This window comes from Sphaerodactylus townsendi, linkage group LG03, assembly GCF_021028975.2.
Source record: "Sphaerodactylus townsendi isolate TG3544 linkage group LG03, MPM_Stown_v2.3, whole genome shotgun sequence".
Lineage (NCBI taxonomy): Eukaryota > Metazoa > Chordata > Lepidosauria > Squamata > Sphaerodactylidae > Sphaerodactylus > Sphaerodactylus townsendi.
Window position 1 is genome coordinate 139318510 of NC_059427.1, and position 27317 is coordinate 139345826.

A 27317-nucleotide genomic window follows, 5' to 3' on the forward strand; every position below is an offset into this window, starting at 1 on the left:
ATCTCACTATCTTACCCAACTCTCGCACACTTATCTTACCAGTACTTTGTACCAGCTTATTTTCACTCCTGTGTCTAGTCTGGTGCTAGCCCCTACTTATCCTGCCTACAGCCACCAACTTTTTCTGTACAATGGAGAGGAAGGGAAAATTGTCATTTTGATGGACTTTCAAGTGAGACGTTCAAGTAAGGATATTAACGAGCCAGTGAACAAGGCCAACGGCATGTTCTTGTAATCTGACTTCCTTTAAAAAAAAAAAAGGTATCTGAAGACCATTCCCTGCCCCCGCCATGTTGCTGTAATTAGAAATTAAATAGTTTTAGTTCCATCTGGATTACACAAAAGTTCTTGTTCACCTCTGTCTCCTTCTCCATCTTCTATATATCTGATGTCCCCAATGGGGGAAAAGGGAAAGTATAAATGAAGAAAATAAACGAACAAACAAAAGGTCATTCAAAAGCCCTTCAGCTGTGATCAACAATTGGCAAAAGACTGTTCTGGCCGGCAAGAGCTGAGAAGAGCAGAGATGAACCGGTGGGCTTCCCCACCCCTCAGAGACAAAATCCAGCTTTAAAGCATGCAAGAGAGATAGTTAGTGGTGGAAGATGACATTAAGCCCCAGCTGATTAATGGTGAACCTGTAGGGTTTTCAAGGCAAGAGATGTTAGGAGGTGGTTTGCCACTGCCTGCCTTCATGTGGGCTGAGAAAGTTCTGAGAGAACTGTGACTGGCCCAAGATCAGCCAGCATAGTAGGGAACTGAATCTGCTTCGCCAGATTAGAGTCTGCTGCTCTCAACCACTACACCACGCTGGCTGTCAGAGATACCTGACATGCCACCAATTCACTTGTGGGGGCCTTAAGCCAAGACACTTCTTTTCTCATGTTCTCTCTTGACATGCATAATATTCATTCTGCCCCCGCCCTCACCGAAACTGCTGAGGAATCTCCCAGTTGGAAATTATCGCAAGGGAAACCAGGAGAAACCAGGGCTTCTGTGGGCCTGTTAGAGATGCGAGCTTTACTGAAGCCAGTCGGATGCTGATGGAGAGAGGGCTATACTTTATGAACTTCTTTTCTCCACTGAGCCATTTCAAGCATTTAGTTCCACTTTACAATTGTCAGCATCTATACCGCAATTACCCACAGTTGTGTTTCAAATTTAAGAGACGGAAACGCAGCTTCGTGTTATGGTTATGTGAGCCTTCTTCGGGTATTTATGTGCTTATTTTAGTGTTGTGTTTGTGGTTACATTCTTTGACTGGAACCACCCAGCAGAGGAGAAGCAAGCTCAGACGTGGAATATTAGAAACGAAGGGGTGTGAGCAGGCTCAGTCATAAAACTGTTGCTGAAATCTCATGTGTGTGGGGCAGGGAGACCGGATGTCAGGACCCTGCCTGCCAGTACCTAGATGTCTTGCTGTGTATGAATTGCAAATGTTTTCCTGTAAATGCTTTCCTGTTTCCCTCTTCCCTTCCTGGCAACCTCCTGGCGCCAGCACATCTACAGAAAGGTGTGAAAGGTTCCCAGGTTCTTTGACGCTCTGCAGTGCAATTGTTGTAGAAACTGTAGTGGACATTTGGTGTGGGGCGAAACAGGGGGAGGGGGATTAAAGGATATAGGTCCTGGATCGGAGCTCTCTAGCTCAGATTCTGCTTTGCATTGTTACTCTACATTACGGAATAAAGCTGCTTTAGGATTTCCTATGGTCTCTGTTATTTCCACGTTCGAGAGTCTGACACCGGAAAGGTAATTCTCATAGAGGAATCAATCTGAATTCCAGAGAATCTGAGTACTGAATTGAGAATCTGTAATAAATGGTCTCTCTTTAGGGCTGTGTGGTTTCCGGACTGTATGGCGTGTTCTAGTAGCCTTTTCTCCTGATGTTTCGCCTGCATCTGTGGCTGGCATCTTCAGAGGACGTACCAGTGCACCGGGTGCTTTTCCCCTGGCTATGCCTCTGCTGTGGACTAAGAAACAGATTGACTGACTGACCTTTTGCAACCGGCTGTGTTCATATCTTTTGCTAGCACTCAATTGCCGCCTGCATCTTGGAGCTCATTTAGTCTCTTCTAATCTATATGCCTGCCTATCTGTCCCATCTACTCCTTTTTAGCCTAGGCTCATTAATCAGTTTTGTTGTGCTGTTTGTTACATGGGGCACTGCCACTGTTCCACGCAGGCAATTTATTGTAAGAATTTATTCCCCATCTTTCCACACAGTTCAAGGCAGCCTTACAGCCTATCAAAACGACAATCAATCATAAAACAAAAAAAATGGAAACACAACACAGGCACAATGGTTAAGATTAACAATCCAAACTGGAGATCCACCCATATATCTTTACTTTTTCATCTCAATCATCCTTCAGGGTTATATCACAGTTTACCCTTGGAACCTCACAAGAACCCTGTGGAGTAGGCTGGGCCAAGAGAGAACAAGTAACTCATGGTTTGAAGGAAATTCAGGATTGACTATTCAGGGTATTCTCAGGGTATTCTCAGACCAGGGTATTCTCAGGGTATTCTCAGACCAGCCCTTGAACTGGTACACTGCATTGGCTTTCAAGAAGAGTTTGAAACATCCATGTCTGAAACATCACACAGCCAGGCAGCCAGCATGGTGTAGTGGTTAAGAGCAGGTGCACTCTAATCTGGAGAACCGGGTTTGATTCCCCACTCTGCCACTTGAGCTGTGGAGGCTTCTGTGGTGAACCAGATTAGCTTGTGTACTCCAACACATGCCAGCTGGGTGACCTTGGGCTAGTCATAGTTCTTCTGAGCTCTCTCAGCCCCACCTACCTCACAGGGTGTTGGAGGGGGGGATGGAAAGGAGATTGTAAATCCCTTTGAGTCTTCATACAGGAGAGAAAGGGGGGATATGAATCCAAACTCTTCTTCTTATATATGGGAGTCAATCATACCGTTTCAAAATAGTAGTAATTAAGAATAACAGAGGGATGAACTGATAAGTAAGGAATAGGGTTGCCAACTCTGGGTTGGGGATCTGGAGATTTCGGGTTTGAGCCTGGGGAGGGTGGGGTTTGAGGAGAGGAGGGATCTCACAGGGGAACTGACCCGTGTAGTCTGGCAATCAGCTGTGTTTCTGGGAAATCTCCAGGACCCGCCTGGACTTTGGCTACCTTAACAAAGAATTATAATGGGTGTAACTACATGTCACTTTCCCCCTGAGAATGTCCCTATGTTATGGGGAGAGGAATCTTCTGTACTTTTGCACTTCTGAGGCATGAGTAGGCCCAATTTGGATTCAGTCTATGGTGTATGGGCAGAGGGATTTCTAAGTGTTTCCAACCTGAAACAGAAGTGCTTGCCCCATTTAGGGGGCTACACATGGATCAATGAGTTGCAAGCTACACTTCCACAACACAACAAATAGTGCCAGTGGCATATTTGCCTAGGGACAAGGGGCATCACTAATCTGGTCACGTGGGGGGCGCAAAATCGTCCCCCCCACGTGACCAGGAAGATAGCAAGGCGGCAGGACATCCTCCTGCCTCGTCATCTTCAGGCGCCCTTGGCTCCGCCCATGGGCAGGGTCGAGGATGCCCAGCTGCCGCCTCTTCCCCCTGCCCCCCTCCCCCCTTGATCCGGCAGCCAGCAGTCCCTCTGGGGAGGCCAGAAGCAACTGCCGTCACCAAGTCTCCGAGACCTGCTTTTATAAGCACTGAGACCGGGGGCGGGGCTTGGGGAGGCATGGCCACGCCCCCAATTTGTCTCTGGGCGCCATTTCCCACCCCCCATACGCCTCTGAATAGTGCCCTTCTAAGGCCATCTCCCCCTAAGAAGTTCTGTGGCACAGCCTGGAATGCTGCAGTACTACAGTCAAAATTCTTCTTGCAAGCTCTGTTCAATCCCAGTGGAAGTCGGTTTCAGGTAGCCAGCTCAAACCTGACACAGCCTTCTGTTGGTAAATAAGGCAGCTTCATATGTTCAACCATGAAACCACAACAACACCCTCCCCTCATGATTGCACTGTAAATTATTCATTTATAACCAAGTAAATTGGAAGCAAGCACCTTGTGTGAGACCCATTAACAACTGAATTTAGAAGCTTCACCGACTATCAAACATTAAGCCTTTTTGAAATACATTGAGATATTAAAAAGACACATTTTTATCATCTAGTGACGTCTTTGTGGGAAGCTGGCAGTGCCATTAGAAAGGTTGAGGCAGCCTGCCTCAGGCAGCAGATTTTCTGCTACAACTAAAGAGCAGAAAACTGTCAATTATGTAGTTCATTATTACTTTTTTTACTACTGGGCGGGGGACATAGTTTGGTTTTTCCGCCTCAGGGATCAACATTCATGGAGCCATCTCATAGTACTACATTCAGTTTTGGTCACGTCACTTTGAGTAAGGCTCGGGGAAGTTGAAAAGAATTCAAAATCAAATTATTACATTCTTAAAGAGCTGGGAAATATACTGCAGAAGGAAAGACTGAATAAATAATTTTGTTTGCCTTCCATCAAGCTATTGACCTTTCTGTGGCTAGAGTGACAGTTTTGCTTATGTATGCTGCCGGAATAGTTCACAAGTATCTGCATTGCAGAGGGTGCTAAATATGAACGGGTGTGTGGTAGAACTAAATCTGGGGGTCCTAGTGCAGAGCCAGTGTGGCACAGTGGTTAGAATATCAGACTAGGAATTAGCAGACTCAGAATCACCTCCCCCTTCTACCTTGGAGGATCACTGGGTGATCTTGCACCAGTCACATATGCTCAACTTAACATACTTCGCAGGGTTGTTGTGAGAACAAAACAGAAAGCACTGTAAGTGCCTCTTGGTCCCCATTAGGGAAAAAAAGATGGGGGTATAAATGGAGTAAGTAAACAAATATATGGGGTCAATTCAGACATCACACAAAACAACAGTATAAGTAAGTTATGATGTGTTCACCCAAATGTAAGTCTCCAACAATGGTTAATTAGGGCTTGTCAAATCAGGACATGAAACTGTGATTTAAGACTGGTTTATTAACCATGGTTAGTCATTGTTGTGATTATCAAGGCAGACATCCAGGCTTAATCCTGAGGTTGCCAACTTCCAGGTGAGGCCTGGAGATCTCCTGGCATTACAGTTGATGTCCAGACTACAGGGATCAGTTCCCCTGGAGAAAATTGCTGTTTTGGAGGGTGAACTCTATGACATTACACCGCTCTCAGTTTTCTCCCCAAATCCCACCCACTTTAGGCTCCATCCCCAAATCTCCAAGGATTTCCTTCTCCAGCACTGGCAGCTCTATTTTTACTCTTAGTTTGTTACCCGGGGTAGTGCTGGGGAAAGGGCTGTTCGGGCAGTAGCTTCATAAGAGGGTTGCCGGCGTAGGGGCCAGCAGCTGAAGGGCATTGGCTGTTCGGGTGCCCATTTGGGGTCTGACTGGGGTTAGGGGTGAATTGCACTGTGGGGTTTTAGTGGGGTTAGGGCAGTGGTGGCAAACCTTTGGCACTCCAGATGTTATGGACTACAATTCCCATCAGCCCCTGCCACCATGGCCAATTGGTGAATTGGACATCCAAAGCTGGAAGGGTTGATTCTATCCCAGAAGAGGGATGTGGGATCTTGGGGTCATCCTGGATGGGGCACTGTCTCCAGAAACCCAGATTTCAATGATAGTCCAGAAGCCACACTTAGAATACACAGACCTATGGGATGAATCCTACAGAAAACATCCACAGACTGAAGGTCTTCTTAGTGAACTTATTTTTAGTCTGGTTTCAAAGTGGGTTATGGTGGTGGGATTCAAATTCAAATAATTTAACAACAAGCACCATTTTAACAACTGGTTCTGCCAAAGTGGTGCAAACCTGATGAATCTCACCACTGGTTATGGGACAGAGGCTTTAGCTAATTACTTCCATCTGAATGTAGAAAAGGTCCATGCCTCCTACTGAATTTATCTGCTTTCTTTGACACAGTGGATCTTGCTATCTTGTTGAGGTGCATGGAGGTAGACATAGGTATTGGGCGTTGGTGTTGGGTTGGTTTAAATCATTCCTTACTGACCAGACTCAAAGGGCTGAACTCAGAAGTGTAACTTCTAGATACCATGGGGATAGGACCGAAACCTTAGGAACTATGACATGTCACACTAACATTTTCAAAGGAATCAAAAAGGCAGATCGACGGACTTCTGGGGAAATGGCAGCATGAGACTTATCTCACTGTGGGACATCTGAAAAGAGAAATACTGGCTGAGAAGGATTACCTGTTTTCTTCTCATCTGGAGGGAGAGGCCAAATTTGACAGGACTTTTCAGACTCCCAGAAGGAAAGACTTATGCATTGGCAATGACATACAGCCCAACAACGTAAGAGGAAAGTTGTAAGATTTTTTTTCCAATCTGTATTAAATTTTCAGGAAGGAGAAATAATTGTTTTCAGAGACATGAATGGAGAAATAGATCCAAAAAAGACCGATTTTAAAAAAATTAAAGGAGGTAAGATCCCCTAAAATGTATTTAATTACATGGAACTGTTACAATTAAAAGATGCTTGGTGATTCAAAAATCCAAAACTAGAGACTGTACTTTCTTTTCTGATAGACTCTGCACATATTCAAGGACTGATATGAGCTGAAAATCAAAAAGATTAGTTATCAGTCTACAGAGTGTAAAGATACAACCAAAGATCTTCTCAGGTCACAATCTGTTAGTAGTAACTTGGCAACAAAATAGAGGTTGAAGTTGAAGATGGAGATTAAATGACAATCTTCCATTACAAGAAGACATGCAGCCCAATCCAGATGGGGGTGGGGGAAAATTCACTCCTGGAGGCAGCACCGGCCCACATCAGCAGATTTGCCCTCCCCAGGGCATAGAGGCAAACATGCTGGCAGGTGGCCACCATAGCCCCCGGAAATGCCTGGAGATGGCGCCGAGTGTTGCATCAGCTCTCCCGTGCCGCGGCCAGCCCCATCAGCGTAGCATGGGCATTCCACAGGTATGGTCAGGGATGGTGCCAATGTTAGTCAACTTCCACCTTGGCTTTGTGGCCAATCACGTCATAGCCCAGGGTTCCAACTATTGGCATAAGTCCATGTAGCCCTATGAAGAGCTTTCCAGCAGTGGAAAGGCTTTTTTTTCTTTTCTGCTTCCTTGTGGTGCCCAAAATCCCTCTGGAGGCACGGGGGCAGCACAGCAATAGTGGATCCCTACCTGCCCGGGGCTCTGAATTGGGCTGTGTAAAAAAAAAATGTAGAAAAGATTCAGAAGAATTTTTTAACTAAAAAACACAGCTGATATCCCACCAGAATGACTGGGAAACTTGAAAGGCTTATATGAGAAGGAACTTAACTGAAGAAGAAATAAAAATTGGAGCAAACCAAGAAAATAGTGGATAGAAGTCAAATGTTGGAAGAACAACATAAACACTACTTTAACAAAGCAATTTTAAGAGAGATTAAGCAATTAAGAAATCAACCAGATATGCTTGCAACAGAGGAAAGGCAGAATAAATTAAGATTTCTAAGGCAGAAGCATTTTGAACATGCAAACAAACCTGAAAGATATCTGTCGTGTTCTTAAAGAAACTGAAAGAGGAATGATAACAGGAGTGAAGAACGGAGACTGAATTACGCATGCAGAAAAAGACACAGGAACAGTTTGTTCTTTTCTTTTCAGAACTATACAAAAGCGATTCAGCAACAGAAAAAAGAAAGCAGGAGTACGTAAAAGGAACACATATAGAGAAGTTCACATTTGAACACAGGAACATACTGAAACAAACTACTGCATTCAAGAAATATCACAGGTTATAAAGAAACTGAAAAAAGACAAAAGCACCGAGCCAGATGAACTTACACCAATGTATTATAAGTGTTTGAAAGAAAATTTAATATTGCCACTGGAGAAAGTTATGAATGAACTAAGCAAAGAGAAAATATTGCCCTCATCTTGTCAAGAAGTTTACATAACTCTGATACATAAAGAAGGCAATGATCCAACATTGCCACAATCTTATGGGCCTGTTTCATTGTTAAATGTGGATTATAAACTTTTTGCCTCAACAACATTAAAGAGACTAACAGCCCCATCCAAAGGGCGGGGGGGGGGGGGGTTGGCCGGTGGGAGCAGTGCATGACCATACCAGTAGATTTGCCCTCCCTGGGGCACTTGCCCCAGCGAAGGAGCAAATCCACTGGTGTGTGGTAGCAGCCTCCTTCCCTAGTTGTGGGACTCAATAACGTCCTTGTGCTCCTGCCACCGGCGTACCGGGGTGGTCCTGAGCGTGGCCAGGGAAGGAGTCAACACTAGTTGGCTTTCTTCCAGACATTGCCCACGTTGTACCAATGGCCAGAGCTTAGGGCTCCACCAAAAAGGTGGTGTAAGTCCATTAAGCCCAGCGGTGACTTCCTGGTGGTGGGGAGGCTTTTTTGCCTTTCAAGCCTCACCACACCACCGGGAAGCCTTCATGTGAGTGGCAAGCTGGTTCAGCTGCAGTGCATCAAATGGGGACGCTCCTGTGTAATCCAGCCCATTGGATGGGGCTGCCCCTGTGTAATCCAAAGGGAGACAGGGACACAAAGGGTTTTGGAACTGGGGTGACCCCCTGTGTAGACACTGATGCCATAGAGTGCCAGCATAAGTGGCATCTACGCCACTGCAGGACCGGTTATGTGGTGTTGGGCTGCTGAGCAGCAACACCTCCAGGCACCATCCAAGCCTCTACGCTGGTACTCCTCCAGTGCAGGAGCCTATGCCAGCATCAATAAGGGCATTCAGAAGATATTCCCAGGGATGTAGATGACATTAGTCAGCTTCCAGTGGGCTTTCAATCCATTGAGCTGTGCAGGGGGGGTTGCAGGGCAGCCAGGGATTTTTTTTACAGTTTTTGCACTAGCTGTACCACCAAATACTTCTTTCATGTTCCTAGACACTGGAAAAGTATTTGATAATATAGCTTGGCCCTTTTTATTGAAGATTCTTGGGAATTTAAATTGTGGTTCAAGATTTATGAACTGGATATAGAGCATTTGTTTTTGAAAGCAGCATACAAAAAGATTTTAATAAATCTTTAAGCCAATGGATTTCAAATAAAAAAGGGGCACATCATGGCTGTCCATTATCACTACTTCTATTTAGTTTAGTACCAGAAGTGATGGCCAATAAGATTATTCAGGACTTTAGGATTAAAGGATTGAAAGTGGAAGAAGAGTTTTAAATGAAAAATTATGTTGATGATGTTGTGTGCTGACAACTGAAAATCTCCACTTGAGAATGCAATATGTAATAGAACAAATTGAAAAATTTGGATTTTTTTGAGCTATAAAATCAACAGGAAAAAGATGAGAATAACATTTAAATGTTTAACAAAGCAGGAAGAGGAAGATATTAAAAGGACTGCAGGATGTGTAGCAATGTCAAATCCAGTTGAATATCTGAGAATAAATCTGCCTGGGCAAAATGGTCCACTATTCAAAGATAATTACAAAGCAATGCGGGTCAAAATGCAAGAGAAATAGCAGAGCTGGTCTAAGCTAAAAAATCTCATGGTTAGGAAAACCTTCTACAATTAAAATAAATGTATTGCCAAAATTAATTTTTTAAATTTCAATTTTTTAATGTTACCAGATTTTTAAAAATGTTACCAATATATATATTGTTATCAGTATATATATATGTTACCAGTATATATATATATACATGAAAAATCCTTGAAGGAATGGCAGAAACAGGTTAATAAATTCACCTGGGAAGGCAAAAAGCCAAGCGTTAGCTTTAAAGTTCTGCAAGATAAAAAAATTTGAGGAGAACAAACCATACTGAATATTAAACTATATTATCAAGCAGCTGGCCTGATCTGGATACTGAACTGTATTAAAAAACCCAGAACAAAGAGTAATCAAAGTAGAAATGGCAGATTTCAGAGGCCTAAATAATTACATATTGATTAAAAATTAATATAGAAATAGAAAACAAAATAGAAAACAGAAATGGACTATTTAGAATTTGGGAATCCACTCAGAGAAGAATAAACTCTCCAACATCCCCATTAATGTCCCCCATAGGGGCATATTCTAAAAAGCATATGAGGGGAAATGATGACTTCATAACATATGGAGATATGATAAACTCTCCAGGGGAAATTAAGTCATGGCCAAAGTTGAAGTGTGAAGACAAAAATGCACAATGGTTATTACATTTCCAATTAGTTTCAAGATTTAAACAGGGCATTCACACAGGAAGGGAGTTGACTGAATTTGAAGAGTGATAACGCAACATAAAGTACATCTATTCGGACAAATTTACAAGTTATTACTTCAGTTTGACAAAGAATCACATGTGGTAAAATGGATGCAAAATTTTGAGGAAGAAATATCTCTTCAACAGTGGGAAACTCTACAGATGAAAGATATAAAATTCACAGCCAGCCAAACCGGGCCTAGCACTAACCAAGGACGTAGGTAAGGGTTTTTTTTTCTCGGGTTCAAACCCCCCCCCCCCCATTCATGTCCGAAGCTCCGCCCCACGTTTGTGGGTTTTTAAAACATTTTAGTGGGTTTTTTTGTTTGTGGCCTGCAGGGGACGCATTGTTTAGGCTAGCAGCACCAGACTTTCAGGGATTGTTTGGGGGACTCTTCTGATAATATTACCCAGGTTTGGTGAAGTTTGGTCCAGGGGGTCCAAAGTTATGGACTCCCAAAGGGGGTGCCCCCATCCTCCATTGTTTCCAATGGGAGCTAATAGAGGATGGGGGCTACACCTTTGAGGGTCCATAACTTTGGACACCCTGAACCAAACTTCACCAAACCTGGGAGGTATCATCAGGAGAGTCTCTTACTGATACCACCCAGATTTTGTGAAGTTTGGTCCAGGGGGTCCAAAGCTATGGACTCCCAAAGGGGGTGCCCCCATCCCCCATTGTTTCCAATGGGAGGTAATAGGAGATGGGGCTACACTTTTGAGGGTCCATAACTTTGGACCCCCTGAACCAAACTTCACCAAACCTGGGTGGTATCATTAGGAGAGTCTCCTAAAGATATCCTGAAAGTTTGGTCCTTCTAGCTTAACAATTGCACCCTGACAGCAGGCACCCCCCAAATTTCCCCAGATTCTCCTTTTAAATCCACCCCCTTCAGCATGGATTTAAAGGGAGAATCTGAGGTCCTCAGTTTAGAAGAAGAAGAAGAGTTTGGATTTATATCCCCCTTTCTCTCCTGTAGGAGACTCAAAGGAGCTTACAATCTCCTTGCCCTTCTCCCCTCACAACAAACACCCTGTGAGGTGGGTGGGGCTGAGACAGTTCCGAAAAGCTGTGACTAGCCCAAGGTCACCCAGCTGGTGTGTGTTGGAGTGCACAGGCATATCTGAATTCCCCAGATAAGCCTCCACAGCTCAAGCGGCAGAGCAGGGAATCAAACCAAGTTCCTCCAAATTAGAATGCACCTGCTCTTAACCATTACGCCACATTGAAAGTGATGCTGTTTCACGGTGGGTGATAATCCACCCCAAAACAACATCATTTTCAATGTTGTTTAACTGGGGACCCCAGATTCTCCCTTTAAGGTGGATTTAAAAGGAGAATTTGGGCTCTCTAGTTTAAACACCTTTGAAAATGATGCTGTTTGGTGGTGGATTCCAGCATCACAGCGGCTGCCCAGGGGGACGCAAAACTCAGATTTTGCACCGGGCTCCATTTTCCCTCTATGCCTCTGCCCAGAGGGGAGGACAGAAGGAACTGCCAGCTGCCGGCTGGGAGCCCAGCTGGTGGGGGGCAGGGGAGGACAGGGCAGGGGAGTCTGATGTCCCTGGCCTTGGAGAGCTGCTTTTATAAGTGCTAGGCCGGGGGCGGGGCTTGGGGAGGTGTGGCCATGCCCTAGGGGCAGGTGGGGGTGTGGCCCCACCCCGAACCCCCTCCCATAAAAAATCTATACCTATGTCCCTGGCACTAACCACACTCTTGGAACTTCTGCATAAGTGGGTCTGACTCCCCTCTTATAAGCACATTCTCTTTTGACAGGTGGGCTCACAGGAAAGGAAGCATAGGCTTACCATATCACTCTGTTAGCTCACTTGGCAGAACAAACCCCCTTCATGGAAAGCTACGAGCCTCTCCCACACAAGGGTTCAGATTCGAGGTAGGAACGGAGTAGTTTGTTGTAATGCAAGGAGAACACCGATACTGGAACAGCTGCAACACAGTTTACAGATCGGGCTTAGAATTGTATTGTAGACCTCCTAGCAAACTGATTCCTATATTTTCATCTACCACTTTCAAAATGTGACTGATTGTTATACTTAATCTTTCCCCACCTTTTTGCCTTGCCTAGGCCACAGTGGTTTCTGGAACTGGGAGAGGCAGGCGGGCAGGCATTTGAAAATACACTTTTGGGTGCTTCAGTTATAGGAGGCAGAGGAAGTTGTCTGTTGCTCCCTCCAAGCGCCTGCATCTATTCCAGATTCTTCTCCAACAAACTCAATAGAGCCTGCCCAGACACATGTAAGTATGAAACATTTTCCTAGTAACTTTTTGCAAAACTGGTCTGACCATGTTCAATCCTAGCCTTGTTTTCTTCCTTTGAAAAAAAATGAGATGGTTTTAGTTCTTTTCACTGGAAGTGGGATTCCATCCCACCAAGGTTTGAGCACTGTGCCACACAATCTTATTATTATTATTTTATTTGTACCCCATCTTTCACCCCTGTGGGTTCCAAAGCAGCTTATACTGTCCTCCTTTTTATTCCCACCCTCTCATCGGCTCACCAAGAGGGAGGTCCACCAAACTCATAGGGGAGGGAGAATTCCCTCCCCTCCTCCTTGGTTGCTTACCTTACAGAAATGGGTGCAGGTGGGCTTACTCCTAGCTCATTAGCACACACACCCCACCACTAAAAAGGAGACGTTGCTGGTGGCTCTCAGGGTCCTCCAACATGACAGTCTGGCCCAAAGAGGATTTCTGCCACCAGCAGATCAAAAGGTCTGTGCATGTGAAGACAACACACTGTTTTGTAAATCAGTGGGATTTAAACCCCTCAATATATCTTTTTTTTAATTTTCAGATTTTTTTTTTGCAGACCTAGACTGTCTCCCATGTTTGCTGAAACATTTGTTGGGGGTCAGTGTGCCCCCCTATCTGCAGATTTAGGAATCTGCAGGCAGGGGAGCACACTTCAGAACTAGATAATAGGTTTGTAGACCTAATAACCTTCCTTACCTAGGTACGTTATTGCAGAGCTTTTCCTCCTTTCTGTTCTGTCTTAAACACCAGCCATCATCATTTTTCAGAACATCGGTGGTCCTATATTTTTATGTACCTGGGGAGTTGTAAGCACACAAATACAGGAGACTAGGATAATTTCAGACTATGCTGTGGGAATGTAGGAAACAAAGAGGGGGCCATGCACTGTAGCAATAACTACCAGGACAGTTTAAAAAATGATTTGGATTAAGAAATGAATGGAAGCAGATGGGACGAACAAACAGTTAAATTCAAGTAGGCAGTTTTACAGATGTTAACATTACTAAGCAGTAGGACTATGATTAGTTCATTAGTGGAAGCAGTAGGGAGTGGCAGCAAGACTCTTCTGTGAACAGAAACTTGTGTCTTTTTATCATGGGCACATGGCTAGATGGGAAGACTGAAGACAGAGCTGGATGACAAACAGAGTTGCAACATTTTAAGACATTTTGAAGCACTGGGGGAGAAGAAAGAGGAAATTTGGGAGCAAATGGAAACATCTTACAAGTCTACACTGACTTTACCATTTAAAAAACATAAAATGTGTCATTTATGAAATGTAAAACTATACGTCTTAACTTTATTTGAACACTGCTTAGAAACACACCCAACATCTGAGATAGTGTAACAAGCCACTACACCTTCAATCTTTGTTTTTGCCAGCTGGGAAAATGTGGGGAGGGAATTGAAAATAGGAACCACCTGCATTGCACTGCTGCATGTGTGTGCCATCACGTTGATTCTGACTTGTGGTGACTGTAAGAATTAATGACCTTCAAAAAGCCCTATCTTTACTAGCCTTGCCCAGATCTTGCAAAATGGCGATAGGGGATGGCTTACCAGTTCAGACTGGGAGTGTGGGGTGGGGTTGCTGCCTGGACTGGTTAACCTGGAATGGGCTTGGCAGGCCAGATCAGTAGCAGGGGGCGGATGAGTACCTGGACTGGGTGAGGGGAAACTGGGAGGGGGAAGTTGCCTCAGCTGGCTCGCAGGTCAGATAAACCGGATCCAGCCTCCAAGCCACATGTTTGAAACCCCTGTAATAAACAATGATTACAGATAAACAGATTTGCACAGGTTTCAAGGCGTTTCTGTGTTAGATTGTTTCTGAATTTGCAGTGAAATCCAAAAGCTACACCCTTCTTGGTTCATAGATTTAAGTGGAATTCGAGGATTGCATTGTTGGTGAGTATATTTCCAAAAACAGATGAAAATTACCAAGATGGTTGTCCTAGGCGTGACTGATAGAATGGCCATGTTGTCCCAAGATTTCATGTCTCTCAATAAATTTGCAGTAGATATGTAGCCTAGCATGGTTTCTTCTTTCTTTGGATATCCCGAGAAGTGTAACGTCTTTAGCTAACCAAAAGAAAAATTGCCTCACCCAAAAACACCAGTGAGACCTGAGCATGTCCAAAGAGGATGAAATCTTGAATGCAGTTTTGAATCAGTTAATTTTGGAAGGGGCGGGGGATGAGAGAGAGAGTGAGGAGGAAATATTCCTTCCTCGGTTTCTCTCACGATTCTTGCACTTATCTACCTATATATCAATAATGACGCATGGGCCAGATCTGCAGACATGTAAATATCTGCACAAGAGGACAGAGTACATGGACTTCTTGTGTGTGGTTGGTGGCTGTAGCAGAACTCAGGAGCCAACTGGGACAGGTGAAAAGGGGGAGCAGAAGGTAACCCTCCAGTCCAGATTTGTAAAATCCAACAGTAAATTTCACAGCTGTGCCTACTCATCACAAAAAGCAGTAAAACTTGCCCACCGACAAAGATGTGATTTCTGCAAGTTTGAGGGACTCACAAGCCATGCCAATTTTTTTTAATGCCAGGAACTGGACATGCTTCTTGCTGTCAGAATGTTAAGAACAGTGGGATGTCAGTAATCCATTCCTTCTCCCCCAGCAAAAAAGGCAGAAGATGGGAAATTACCCTGCTGAAGCTCCCAAAAGTGCATCTTGGAAGGTGAAGTTGGAGTCTTCCAGTCGAGAACCCTCAGAATACACAATGACGCATGTCTTGTGTGTGACGTTTTATGAAAGAACAATTTTTAATATAATTTTTTTAAGCCCAGCTTAAAAAAAATGCGTACTAGAGGCAAATAAACGCAGCGCCATGCACGTAATCCAGATCCCTCCAATGCGAAAGGGATCCTTTTTTTCCTTTCGGTTTTAGCACCCTACACCAACCTGTCACCTTCACTTTCTCCCTAGCTACTTAAGGCCCAGAACTAGCTCCCTAGCTACTTAAGGCCCAAAACGCCTTTCAAGCTCAGCCTACCTATGCTAACGGCGAAAGGCGCGGGGACGATGAAGTAAGGGCAGCTTTGCCCTCGAGAAAGAAGGCGCTGCAAGCGCCCTTCTTTGAAGCTGACTAGAGTTTGAATAGGCTGCTTGAAGGCGGTGTCGTCACGCTTAGCCGCCCTGCGTCAGTACCCCTTAGCCAATCAGAATCAGAACGGGTGTTAGACGTGGGCGATTCAAACTGGAAGGCGGGTGCACGAAGCCGTTTGTCCCGCAGAGGGTTCCGTTGTCAGTGCAGTGCCGCGCGCCGCTCCCAGGAGGGGAAAAAAGCAGGTGTTCCCCTCGCGCGGGTCCCGGTAGGTAATTTCGCCGGGGTGGCGGGAGGTCATCCTGATTTGGGCGCTGACAGGCTTCATCTCTAGGTATTTGGTGGGGCGCATTTAGAAAATCCTGCAGGGCCAGCGGTGATGCTGTGTTGCATTAAAGGAGACAGGATTCTGCCCCTCCCTCCCCGACTGGCTTGTTTGTTGTTAAACGATTGTTGCATTAAAGTTCGTCCACTTCGCCTTCGTTTAAAAAAAAAAGATTCCAAGACTTCAATGGCGACCTGGAGGATGGAGGGAGAAGGGTGGGTGTGTAGGCAGTAAGCTATTCCCCTGTTGTGGAGTTACCAATTGAGACTTAAGGAGGAGCTCCTTCAAAAAGAGTCTATGTGGTTCTTAAAAATAAGATTTTGTATTGCTGGCTTTCAGGTGTGTGCATCGTAAAAATTTTCCTCAGTACCGTTGAGGGGGAAGTATTTGTGGAAGGGAGGGATTTGAAAAACGATCCTCTCTGTTGTCTTCCCTTCACCCATTGCGTCTGGATGATTAACTCTCTAGGCATGTAACAGGGTGTTAACATTTCCATATCAATCCTGTTTTCATTAGAGGTTCGTGTGTAGGTTCACGTGCCACTGAGAAAGCAACAAGAACTTATTAGGCTAACATTGTGCATGTCCTGACCTGGGTAGCCCAGACTAGCCTGATCTTTATCAAATCTTGGAAGCTCAATTGCCTCCCCCGCACTAGTATTTGAATGAGATGAGAAACTTCCATGGAATGCCAGGGGCGTAACATGGAGGCAGGCAATGGCAAACCCCCTCTGTACCTCTCTTGCCTTGAAAACTCTATGGGGTTGTCAAACACCAGCTGTGACTTGATGGCAAAAAATTAATAATTTTAAATGAAATACACTTGGAGAATGTGAGACATCAGTATTCACAGTGGGGATAGGAATATTAGTGGCATTAAATAATTATTTCAGTGGTGGAGCCCTAGCAGAGGTTATAGAAGGAAACTGGGAGTACAAGACATATTCCAAGAGCTGCAATGCAAAGGGTAGAAAAGAAACTGGGATGTAGTTGGGTAGACAAAATATATTGAGGAATGGTACTTTACAATGTGGAAAACTGTAGTGTGTTTGAATGCCATATGGCAGTTATGGCGAACCTTTTCGAGACCAAGTGGCCAAATTGCAACCCAAACCCCACTTATTTATCGCAAAGTGCCAACCCGGCAATTTAACCTGAATGCTGAGGTTTTAGTTTAGAAAAAAACGGTTGGCTCCCTCTTCCTCTGCCCCACCCACAGGGGCCAGCCTGCTCTAGCTTCCAGCAAGTCCCGCATGCACTGCTCTGTGCCCCTCTAGCATCTCTACCCCCCCCCCCCTCGGGCAGCAGCCACCCGGAGCACAGGCACCAGGCCTGCCAGCCAAGTCCTCCCTGCTCACCGCAGTGATCGCATGTTGTGCTCAGTGGCCCAGGCCAGCCTAGATGTGTGTGTGTGTGTGCGGGGGGGGGGGGGTGATTTTCCACCCTCCACAAGACGAACTCTGGGTGCACGTGCCCACAGAGAGGGCTCCGAGTGCCACCTCTGGCACCCGTGCCATAGGTTCGCCATCACTGCCGTATGGGAAGAGCCAGAACAGACTGATAGGCTGTGTACCAAAGTGGAAGGATAATCATGGGAGAGGTGATAATGAGAGATAGGACTAAGTGACATGTGCATGTGGAGGTAGTGGCCTGAGACAGTACGGTAGTCAGTTCTTACAGGTTGGGCTGGTCCCCTCCCCTGCTCTACGCAAACATTTGCCATTACTTCTCACTTATGTTGGCAATGGTTATCTGATAACTGCTGCCTGTGGGATATTCATTCTTTAAGTCCTTATCATGTTGGTTTCTGAGCCTTGAGGGCTGCAGGACTCTAGGAGCAGGGGGTCATGTTGCCTTTTAATAGATGCTTTTCATGAGATTGCTAAAGAACTGGACTTGGTAATGTTAGATCTGAAGAGTGTTAGCATATTGAGAAAGAATTGTCAAGCTGACAAATTTTTATACTATCTGGCATGAAAACTTTTAAATTGCCTGTCAGTGGCAACATGTTTTGTAAGTGGCCTCTGGAGTCATTAGAGAGATAGTCATTATTCTGGTGTAGCTTAGGATATCCTCACAATCAGAAAATGTAAACCTAAACTATATACAAACAGTAATGTAGTCGTTGCCTCTGAAACAGGTTTCCTGTAACAATTGTTTGGACTGCACTGAATCTTGTTCTGACTCAGCTGATAACCCCAGGGCTGCATCCTATTGTGTATTTGGATGCCACTGTGGCTTACTGGAGGTTTTCTGCATTTGAGAACTCCTTGAATAAGGCTGCTAGTCCAGGGTTTTAAAATTTGGCGCTGGTGCCAACAAGCTTGGAATCTTTTTTCATTTCTGTACAAAGTGGATGAATACATAGAAAGTGAAGTTGGAATTTGATGCTAGTGCCTTGGAAAGAGAAATGTTTTCTTGGGCCTGATACTGAATGAACTGGTAACTAGAGGGACCTTTTTTCAAGAGAGAACCTGTGCACAGGGCAGTGTTGGGATTTCTTCCTATATGTAAGTCTGTTGTTGGAACGGAGGACCTTGTAGCAATACACAAAGCTTTCCCATTTCTCTCACAAGATTACAAGATCTTTTTCTGAGACCTAGCTTACATGTGATGCTGGCGTCTTAAGAAAAATCATCCATGTAGTATTTCATATGCTTGTTTAAACTGGGCTATCCGTTGCTTCAAATGCATCCGCAACTTGACAGCCTGACTGATAATGAGCACAACTTAATTGTTTTTTTAAAAAAGCCCCCACCCAGAGTCATGTTCAAACTGACTCTTGAGTTTATGACCTCATAGAACTGTAGAATTTTTGAATTCAGACATTCTTAAAGATGGTAATAATTCAGAAACAGTTGAGATAAATGGCAATCAACCAGTGTGAAGGTTAAACTCTTCGATACCTTGTGCAATTGTGAGAATTATGTATAAATAAGCCTATCTAAGATTGAGAGAGGTAGCTCTGACCCTAAGAAGGATTACCTTTGATCTGTTGTATTTACTCAAGTGTCTTATCTGGTGACCTTTTGTTCTTTTAAGTTTTCCTTCTGTAAATCCATGAAAACCTTTAAATGCTGGGTTTTTAGAAGAAAGATGTTCTGTTAAGTAATCTTGTCTGTTGGAGCACACAAACTGACTTCTAAAAATGCCTTTCTATTCCAATTTACCTGTAATATTTTTCTTCAGTTGTTTTTACTTAGAGTGTGTAAAACAATCAGAATTTTCCCTTCATTGTAATGCAAACTTTAATGTTCTGTGAATCATCAGTATTCACTGTTGGGGTATGAAATGAGACTCAGCGTGACCTAGTGGTGAAGGTATAAACTAGGACTTGGGAGACACAGGTTCAGATCCCCACTCTCACCTGGAAGCTTGCTATATGACCTTGGGCCAGTGTGTACTCTTAGCCCTGACCCTGGCTAGTATTTGGATGGGAGATCTCCAAGGAATACCATGGTCATTGATGCAGAGGTAGGCAACAGCAAGTAAGTCTCAACGTCTCTTGCCTTGAAAACCCTACAGGGGTGTCATACTTTAGCTCTGACTTAATGACAAAGAAAAAAAAACACTAATTGAAAAAATTCTAAATGAAATATATTTAGAGAATGCCAGCCATCAATATTCACTGCGGAGATATGGAATAATGGTATGGATCTAAAATGCTCCCAGTGTGTTCTAATACTAGCTTTAAATGTTCTAATCCATAAGGGAAACTGCTAACAGCATTTGGGGACAAGAAACAGTAGCAGTGTCTTGCACTTCCCACTTCCATGAGAGGTGTAAAATTCCATTGGTAGAACTTTCTCCCGGTTGACTGCCTTGTGAGTAGAGAATATGAGAGAATTTTGGTCTGAAGGCACTTGATGCAGCAACCTTGTGGAAGCAGCAGGTTTTGGTCTGGGTAGTATCTGGGTGTGAGAACTCTTATGGATGTTCATTACTTTGAGTTCTGTGTTTGGAAAAGGGACAGGCTAATTCTATATTCAGACTCTTTTTATTTCGGTAGTATCTACTTATCTACAAACATATAAACTGAACACAGGCGAGAGTGTAAACACTTGGACAGTAATGGATATTAAAACAGCAACCATTTCCCTCAAAAACAGCAGTATGCTTTGCAGTGCTCCCCAAGGTGACTCCTTGACAGCCAATTGCAATAATTAAGTCAGACTTGTGTCTATATTCCATCTGCTACTTTTCCCCCCCTCTGGCCCCATACAAGAAGGTGGCATGTGTTATTGAAGCATTGAAAGCTTGCAGTGCTTGCTGAAAGACCATACTTGGCTATAAGCTATAAAAAGCATTGAATACTGAACACAAACAGCAAAAACCTATTGTACTGAAAACAGCTTGGTCTTCCTATGCTGCAGGAAACTGCAATCAGTTATGCGGATCTTCTCATTGGTCTGGTTCTACAAAGACTCCCTCCCACCTCGACTCCAAATGGTGTAACAAGCATTTGGCTAGCCCAGCCCATGGATTTTGAGAGCCATTTAAGACTGGCAAGTTGTCTGTGGGAGGGAACGGGGGAGAAGATAAGTGGATATAGTGGGAATGACTTGACCTTTTCAACTTGGGCGGTGAAAAGAAAAAGACCGCTCTCCATCACTGCAGGGAGGGGGACGTGCTAGTGCAGCTGCCCACTAGATAGTAAAAACAGTTCATAAGTCTGAAGCCTATCTCACCACTTGTTGACTAGGGTGAAAATGTATTGAAACTTGTTATCCGGGTATAGTTTATGAACTGCTTTTCTTCGTGCATAGTATTTGTAACGTGGGGTGTGGATGGACACTTGGCATCACTCATCTAGCACGTTAAAGTACAACTGTGCTACTTTGTTTGAATAGGATGGAGTGAAAATTGCTTTTCAAAAAAGCGGCTTTTCCTGAAATGAAGCAGGACTGTTTTTCACTGATATTTCACTTAGTACAACATGTTAAGATACTGATATTCAGACTTCTGATCGAGTAGGTTGGGATGGCTGCCTGCCGCTTAAGTGGCTGATCTTTCCTGGTAACTGAAGAGGTTCCAGTGGGATCGGTTATGTATGACTGGTTGTGGTTTTAAATATGGAATAGGCTTCTGAAGTTTTCCTGGCTTTATATCCCCAAGTAAGAGTCCTGAGCACATTTCTTACATGTTCACATCTTACGTACAGGAGAACTACAGCCACAATGAGAAAGTGCTGTATGAACCAACATAATAACAGCATAGTTTCTTAATGGAAGGCATTGCCCTGTGGTATTATCAAGAAGTTATATGGCCTTATTTGACTCATGTTATTCTCTTCCTGCATCTACGGTCATGGGCCATTCCATGAGGACTAATTAATACATGTAGATTGGATCTTAGGTCAGCCTTGATTCATTAATACAGAAGTGTTTGCTATCTGAAGGGCTCCCCTGAACCCAAATATACCTGCTCAGGAACTGAGGTTACAGGGGGAGGCACACCTGGTGGTACCTCACCCCACCAGGCATTTACCCTTCATAGGTTTAGGATCACGGCAAAGACCTTTCTCTTCACCTCACTGGAAATCCCTTCTGCAGCTGCTGGTCTTGGGAGGAGGGTCTGGTGGAATGGGGGTTGGGGTTAATTATATGTGGTTTGTATTGTTTTAATTTTCATAGTTTATGATGTTTTGTTGATCTTTTATTGTTTTAACCTGTGTAAGCCACCTGCAGACTTTAGTATAAGGCAGGGTATAAATATTTTTTAAATAAATAAAATGTGGTACTGAGCCATATAGTATATATCCTAATATCCTGATGTAATGGAGTCCTTATATTCCGGGCGAGGGAGAGATATTATCCCACCGCTAGCCACCAATCGTAACGGGACGGGTGTGGCCTACAATCAAGGTTCCCACTAAACTGACCAGTGGGGTTTTCTTTGCCACCCAAAATATCCCAGACTAGTGTTCAGGGATCTTCTTTTTACTCTGCTGCCACCATTAAAGAGAAGGAACTAGGAATCCCAAAACTGCTGCTGGCTGCCAAATATAATAAAGGATCCCACCTCACATTCACTCTTGGTCTGAGGGGAATGTCCTTCAGAGTCCCATTTACAAAAATGGAGGGAACTCAAAATTGGCTGGGATTCTAGTCTCACAGACAGGCACTCTTCAACCTCTCACACACAAACGCAGACTGGCATGAGGGTAACTTGAACATAATGAATGAAATTTATTTTGAAAACAAAAGAAGGGCTTCTTAAACTGGCTCAGAGAGGTACTAACACTTGATGGTTTCAGAGAGGTTTTTTTCACTTAAAAATTACGGAGCTTCCGATGTTACTTAGGTTTTACACACACACAGACACACGCAGGTGTCTCTTCAAGAACGATTTTGCTTTAGATCTACTAAATTTCTTCACAGACAGACACTAGTCCTTTCTGATCCACAACCCACTGAGTACACACACACACAGCCTATGCCCAGTGAGATTCTGGCACACATAGCCTCCCTCTCTCACACTAATCCCAATTTGGCTTCACTGCCTCTGGATCGGGCTTTTCCCAGACTGGTGTTACACAGGGGTAGGGCAGACTCTAGGTGTGGACAGTATTAACTGTCAAGCCACTGACTGGCGCGTCACTTTGCACCCAACTCAGGACCTCCTTTCTCTAATCAAGCCTCCACAGCTTGTAGAGTAACTGGACTTCTGTCAGCTAACACTGCTGAGACAGAATCCTTCAGTTCAGATCTGACAGACCGCTCTCTGTCAAACTCTGGCTCTTCCTGAATCTCTCTCCCAAGCTTGACTAAACTCTGACAGGCACTGCACTGTATTTATACTGCCAGCACTTTGGCTCCCCCTAACCCTGGCCATAGGCAACTGTGCCTTTCTCGACCAATCAAATGGGGTCTCTTGTATAGTGGAGCCTTCTGTATAACTCTGGCTGTCACTAAGGCCTTTTCATTAGGCTTTTCACACACACCAGCCCTTCAGTGTGGGCGCATCCATTACACCTGGCTATTAGGGTAGGTAGTATTATTGTTTCAGATGTTACAGTGATGAATAGGCTGTAGTTTTTGCTCGAAATAACTATTAATACGTCAGGTACATTTTAACATGTAGAACTTGAGCCTCTTGGTTTTATTCTATTAATTTTTTCTTAGGTTGAAACCAAAGTTCTTCAGACTGGCACAGCCTTTGACTCAGAACTTGATGCAGAATTGAAATTAAGGTACGGTATTAGATTGACAAAACACATCTGTACAATCTTTTATCTTGGTTTTGTGCTTTCGCTTGCTCTGTTGCAACTGAACCAGAAATGCTTCATTTCCTCTGTTATCACTCCTTGCCTTTCTTAAAGTATTTATATATTTCTTTCCAGATGGCTTTTCTCACACAGGCTCACGTTGCAAAAATTTAGCAAGTTACAAAAATTAAAAGCCAACAATAAATACAAAACAACCCACTAATACACTCTGGCCAAACATTAAAAACTACAAGAGTACCTCCCTTCAGAAAAATATCTTCCTGAAAACTTCCATTTTACACCTTGCTCAAAGCCCCTGAACCTTTCCTAAATTTATTATGATATAGGTACCTCTTTGTACAGACATAAAGACTTAAAAAACCTTGGAAGAAGAAAAAAGTTTATTTTTCTGTTTGCTTTTCTAAGGGCATGTTTCTAGTAGAAACTTTTGAAATTTGAAGAAGCATCTTTTAAGGTTCTCTGGTTTTGTAATTTTTTTCTTCTTGGGTGCCATAAACTGAGATACATATGCAAACTGGTACAGAAGTTTGTAGCTTTCTCTCTCAGGTATTGATTATGTTGTAATTTCATTTGCAGAAAACTAATGCATTTTTTAAAAAAAAATTGTGTGCCAAATGAAACAACCTTGTATTTTGATTAAATTATGATGCATTTTATGTTGCTAAGCAGTAAAATAAATTTAGGCTTGATCAGAAAGTCAATATTGCACATTTTAATTTTTCCCAAAATTTGTTTTGTTCCAAAACTAGCGCTGCACATGACACCACCACCAATGGCTTAAGATTTCTATAAACTTTACATCTGTACTCTTTTGTGACTCTATTGATAACCGAGAAGTTTGTGTGGCAATTCTTAAAATATACTAATATGGGTACACTTAATGTGGGCAGCACAATCCGGAGGCGGGGAGGTGCATCGGGGGTGGCATGGCAACAGTGAAGGCAACACCTCCTTTGCAGGTACTTGTGCCACAGCCAGCCTGGAAAGGCATAAAAAAGGCAGCAGGGGTGAAAAGGGATTATGGTGCAAGAGCGCCAGCGTGGAGCAAGCGAGACATGGGTCTTGACCAACAGGTCAGCCGACAGCCATGAAGGGGAGCAGAGGAAAGGAGGAGGAGCAAGAAGCAGAAGGCAGTCCAGGGGTGGAGAGGGGGTGGGACCAGGCATAGGAGAGGGAACATCCCTAAACTGACACTGAAGGGGGCCACCAGAGAACAGGGTAGGTATTGGCATGGGGGTCATAGCACTTTCCAGGGCCCCCTTCTGGATTGCACTGTTGAAGTGACATTCTCATAACTTTATTGATTTGGTCCCACTGTTTCTCTGAAATACAGTTTTGACAATCTGGTAAAAAGACATCTCTGTGGAAAGCAGTGGGAAGAAAGCTGTCTTCAATATCTAAATAAGATTCTTGAAAAAGTAGCTCCGGGAGATTCAGTGCCAGCTACATCTTGTTCTACTTCTGTTTGTGAGGAGACTTCGGCATGAAGGGCAAGCCAAATGGATGCTTTTTCTTGTTTACGAGTATTGCTCTAAATTAATGTGTGGGACTGAAGATGGGGGAAGAAAAATATCCGGTGGAATTTCAGTGGAAACCGTGTTCTGTGGGGCCTTTAGACGCGTTCTGTGCTTAATAGTTACGAAAGCATGCTTGCTCAGAGTACTTTTTATATCATTTGCTTAATTTTTTTTCTATGCCCATCTAGCTGTGAAGGTGGCATATTGTCTGGCATGGATGGCCAAAATATGCTACAATGTATGCATCCCCCTCTACTCGGTATTAATTTATTAGCCATCATTCCCACACACACACATTCCGAGCAGCTACATGGTTTGAAGAAGCCATTTCCATGCGGCTGAGTCGGCAGTTTCTCTCTTAATCACTCCTGTGATGTCACTGGCTCTGCTGCTTGGGGAATATGCTGACCATGACAGAGATTTTAAAAGCCATTTGTGATAGGAACAGTAACTTACAAAAATAAAATTTGAACTTCTCTTGAGCTTTCCCCCAAAATACACATCTTGGCTTCCTCGTGCTTATTTTGCGTCAAAGAGCTATGCTAATTTTAAGCTGGATAGGGAACTTTTTTAGTCCTTCGGATAATTTGGAAAGGAATCCTGATTTGTATTTCAGACCCTGGTGAATGCAGCAATTTAAATCTGTACGGCTGATCTAAATCAGGCTCCCCCCCGCCCCCCACCCTGGCGTAAACTTCCTGAAGAAGAATGCTTCCTACCTGATTGCTGGAACAGTGAATCATATTGGTGTCAACTGGATAAAGCCTTTCTAAATACTACTTGAGAGCATAATCTAGAACAGTGTTTCCCAACATTTTCGACATCACAGTGCCCTTGATCTCACTCTTCATATCTCACAGTACCCTTGCCATCCCCCCACCTTCCCCTCCCAGTGCCCCTGCTTCCCACCCCCACCCCCACTCCCTTCTCCTTTCAGGGTGAAGGGAAGCACTGTTGGGCAGGAAGTGGCTGCTGACCTTGCGGCAGGTCCTGCCCCCTGGGCCAGCTCCATGTCCTTGCTGGCACCTGCGGAAGACGCCGCAAAAGTGAGGGGGGCTGGTAGCATTGCCAGGGTGCCCTTGGGACATGCTCACAGCACCCCAGGGTACCATGGAACCCTGGTTGGGAATCACTGATCTAGAATATTAGCCATGTATCCCATGTACCTCTTGCTCAACAGAGTTTCTGCTTAGAGGGGGGGGGGGGACATTTGTGGAATGAATGGATTTTTGCTTGGCTCCCTCTGTATGCAAGGATACTCTGCAAACTCCTCACTGGAGGGCTGAGGCTGGGATCCAGAGAACCATGAAACAGGCTCATGGAACAAAAGAAAGCTTTAGGTTCATTTTATCTCCGATAACCAGTTCCCTGTGTTGCTTTGCAAATTGCTGTTAACACAGAGAAGAGTTTCAAAGCAGCCTGTTATGTGCTGGGAGTTTGCGATTCAAAATGAGAAAAAATTAAAAAAAATCTGTGAAAGTTAGCATATTGTGGAAGCCGTTCTGTAATGCAGTCTTAGTGCTTCAAAAGCAGGGCTGGCTAAAAACCCACAGTTTTCTAAAATAAATGTAATATTTTGTTTTTTGGATATCTTTCCCATAATTTATTCTTTTTTGTAGAAAGTAGGCTCATTTATTTGACAGGCGATCAGGGAATCAGTTTTGAGAAATTAGGAACTAGAATTTTAACATATTCATTTTCAGGGTGAATGATATATTGGGGCACTTGATGTACAATTGACACTTTTTAAAATGCTGCTTTAAATGTGAAGAATCCAATTTTTGTATCAACCTGTCACTTATGATCAAACTTTCTCATTTTTGAAATTGTTTCACTTTTGTTCTTTAAATGCCTTCTCTAAACTCTTTGGTTGAGGGTTGTGGTTTTACCCCTGATGTGTGACTGCATTTGCTGACATTAAGAGATGCTTGTTAGCTTCTCTCTTTTTCCATTGTAAGTTCCTTGGTACCAAAAATCCTGTCTACTTTTTGCTTAAGAATTCAGCATTATGTAAACATTATGTATATTAATATACATACAGTGGTACCTCGGTGATCGTTGACTTTGGTTTTCATCAGTTTTGGTTTTCATCAACTTTTTCTGGCCAAAATTTGTCTTGGTTTTCGTCGATTGCCTCAGTTTTTTGTCCTCAAACCCAGAAAAAATTTGCCCAGAAAAAGTCCATGAAAACTGAAACCGACAAAAAGTCCACGAAAACGAAAGTGTCTGGAGTTTGAGGAAGCCCAGCTGGGAGGCAGAGGGAGCTCCTTATTTGGGCAGTGACACCCCCTGATGTCACTGCCCAAATAAGGAGCTCCCTCTGTCTCCCAACTGAGGTTTGAGGAAGCCCATTAATCCATTCAAGGCACTTTTTGGAGTGCCTCCAACGGATTAATTGGATTTAAATTGATTCCTATGGGAAATGGTGCCTCTGTTTTCGTCGATTTCGGTTTTTGTCAATTCCTTTCCAATGAATTATCCATGAAAACTGAGGTACCACTGTATTGGAATGTTTCAAATGGTCTAACGCATTGATCGGCAGATGGAATGGGATACTGATTTTGTACTAGGCTTTTTTAGTCACTTTAAATATACTCGCATATAAGTTGACTTTTTCAGCACATTTTTTGTGCTGAAAAAGCCCCCCTCGACTTATACGTGAGTGAGGTGTATTTAAAAAAATATGTTAGAGTTTTTAATTCGTCGGCTTCC

General features: G+C 43.8%; 1 protein-coding gene across 1 annotated transcript in view; it reads left to right on the forward strand.

Moving 5' to 3' along the window:
* Positions 1 to 15679: 15679 nt before the first annotated feature.
* RACGAP1 (Rac GTPase activating protein 1) overlaps positions 15680 to 27317 on the forward strand; it is a 34660-nt gene continuing 23022 nt past the window's right edge. Inside the window, exons 1-2 of the mRNA XM_048491706.1 lie at positions 15680 to 15804; positions 22985 to 23052. The gene's annotated coding sequence lies outside the window, so the exon portion shown is untranslated. The remainder of the gene's footprint in view (positions 15805 to 22984; positions 23053 to 27317) is intronic.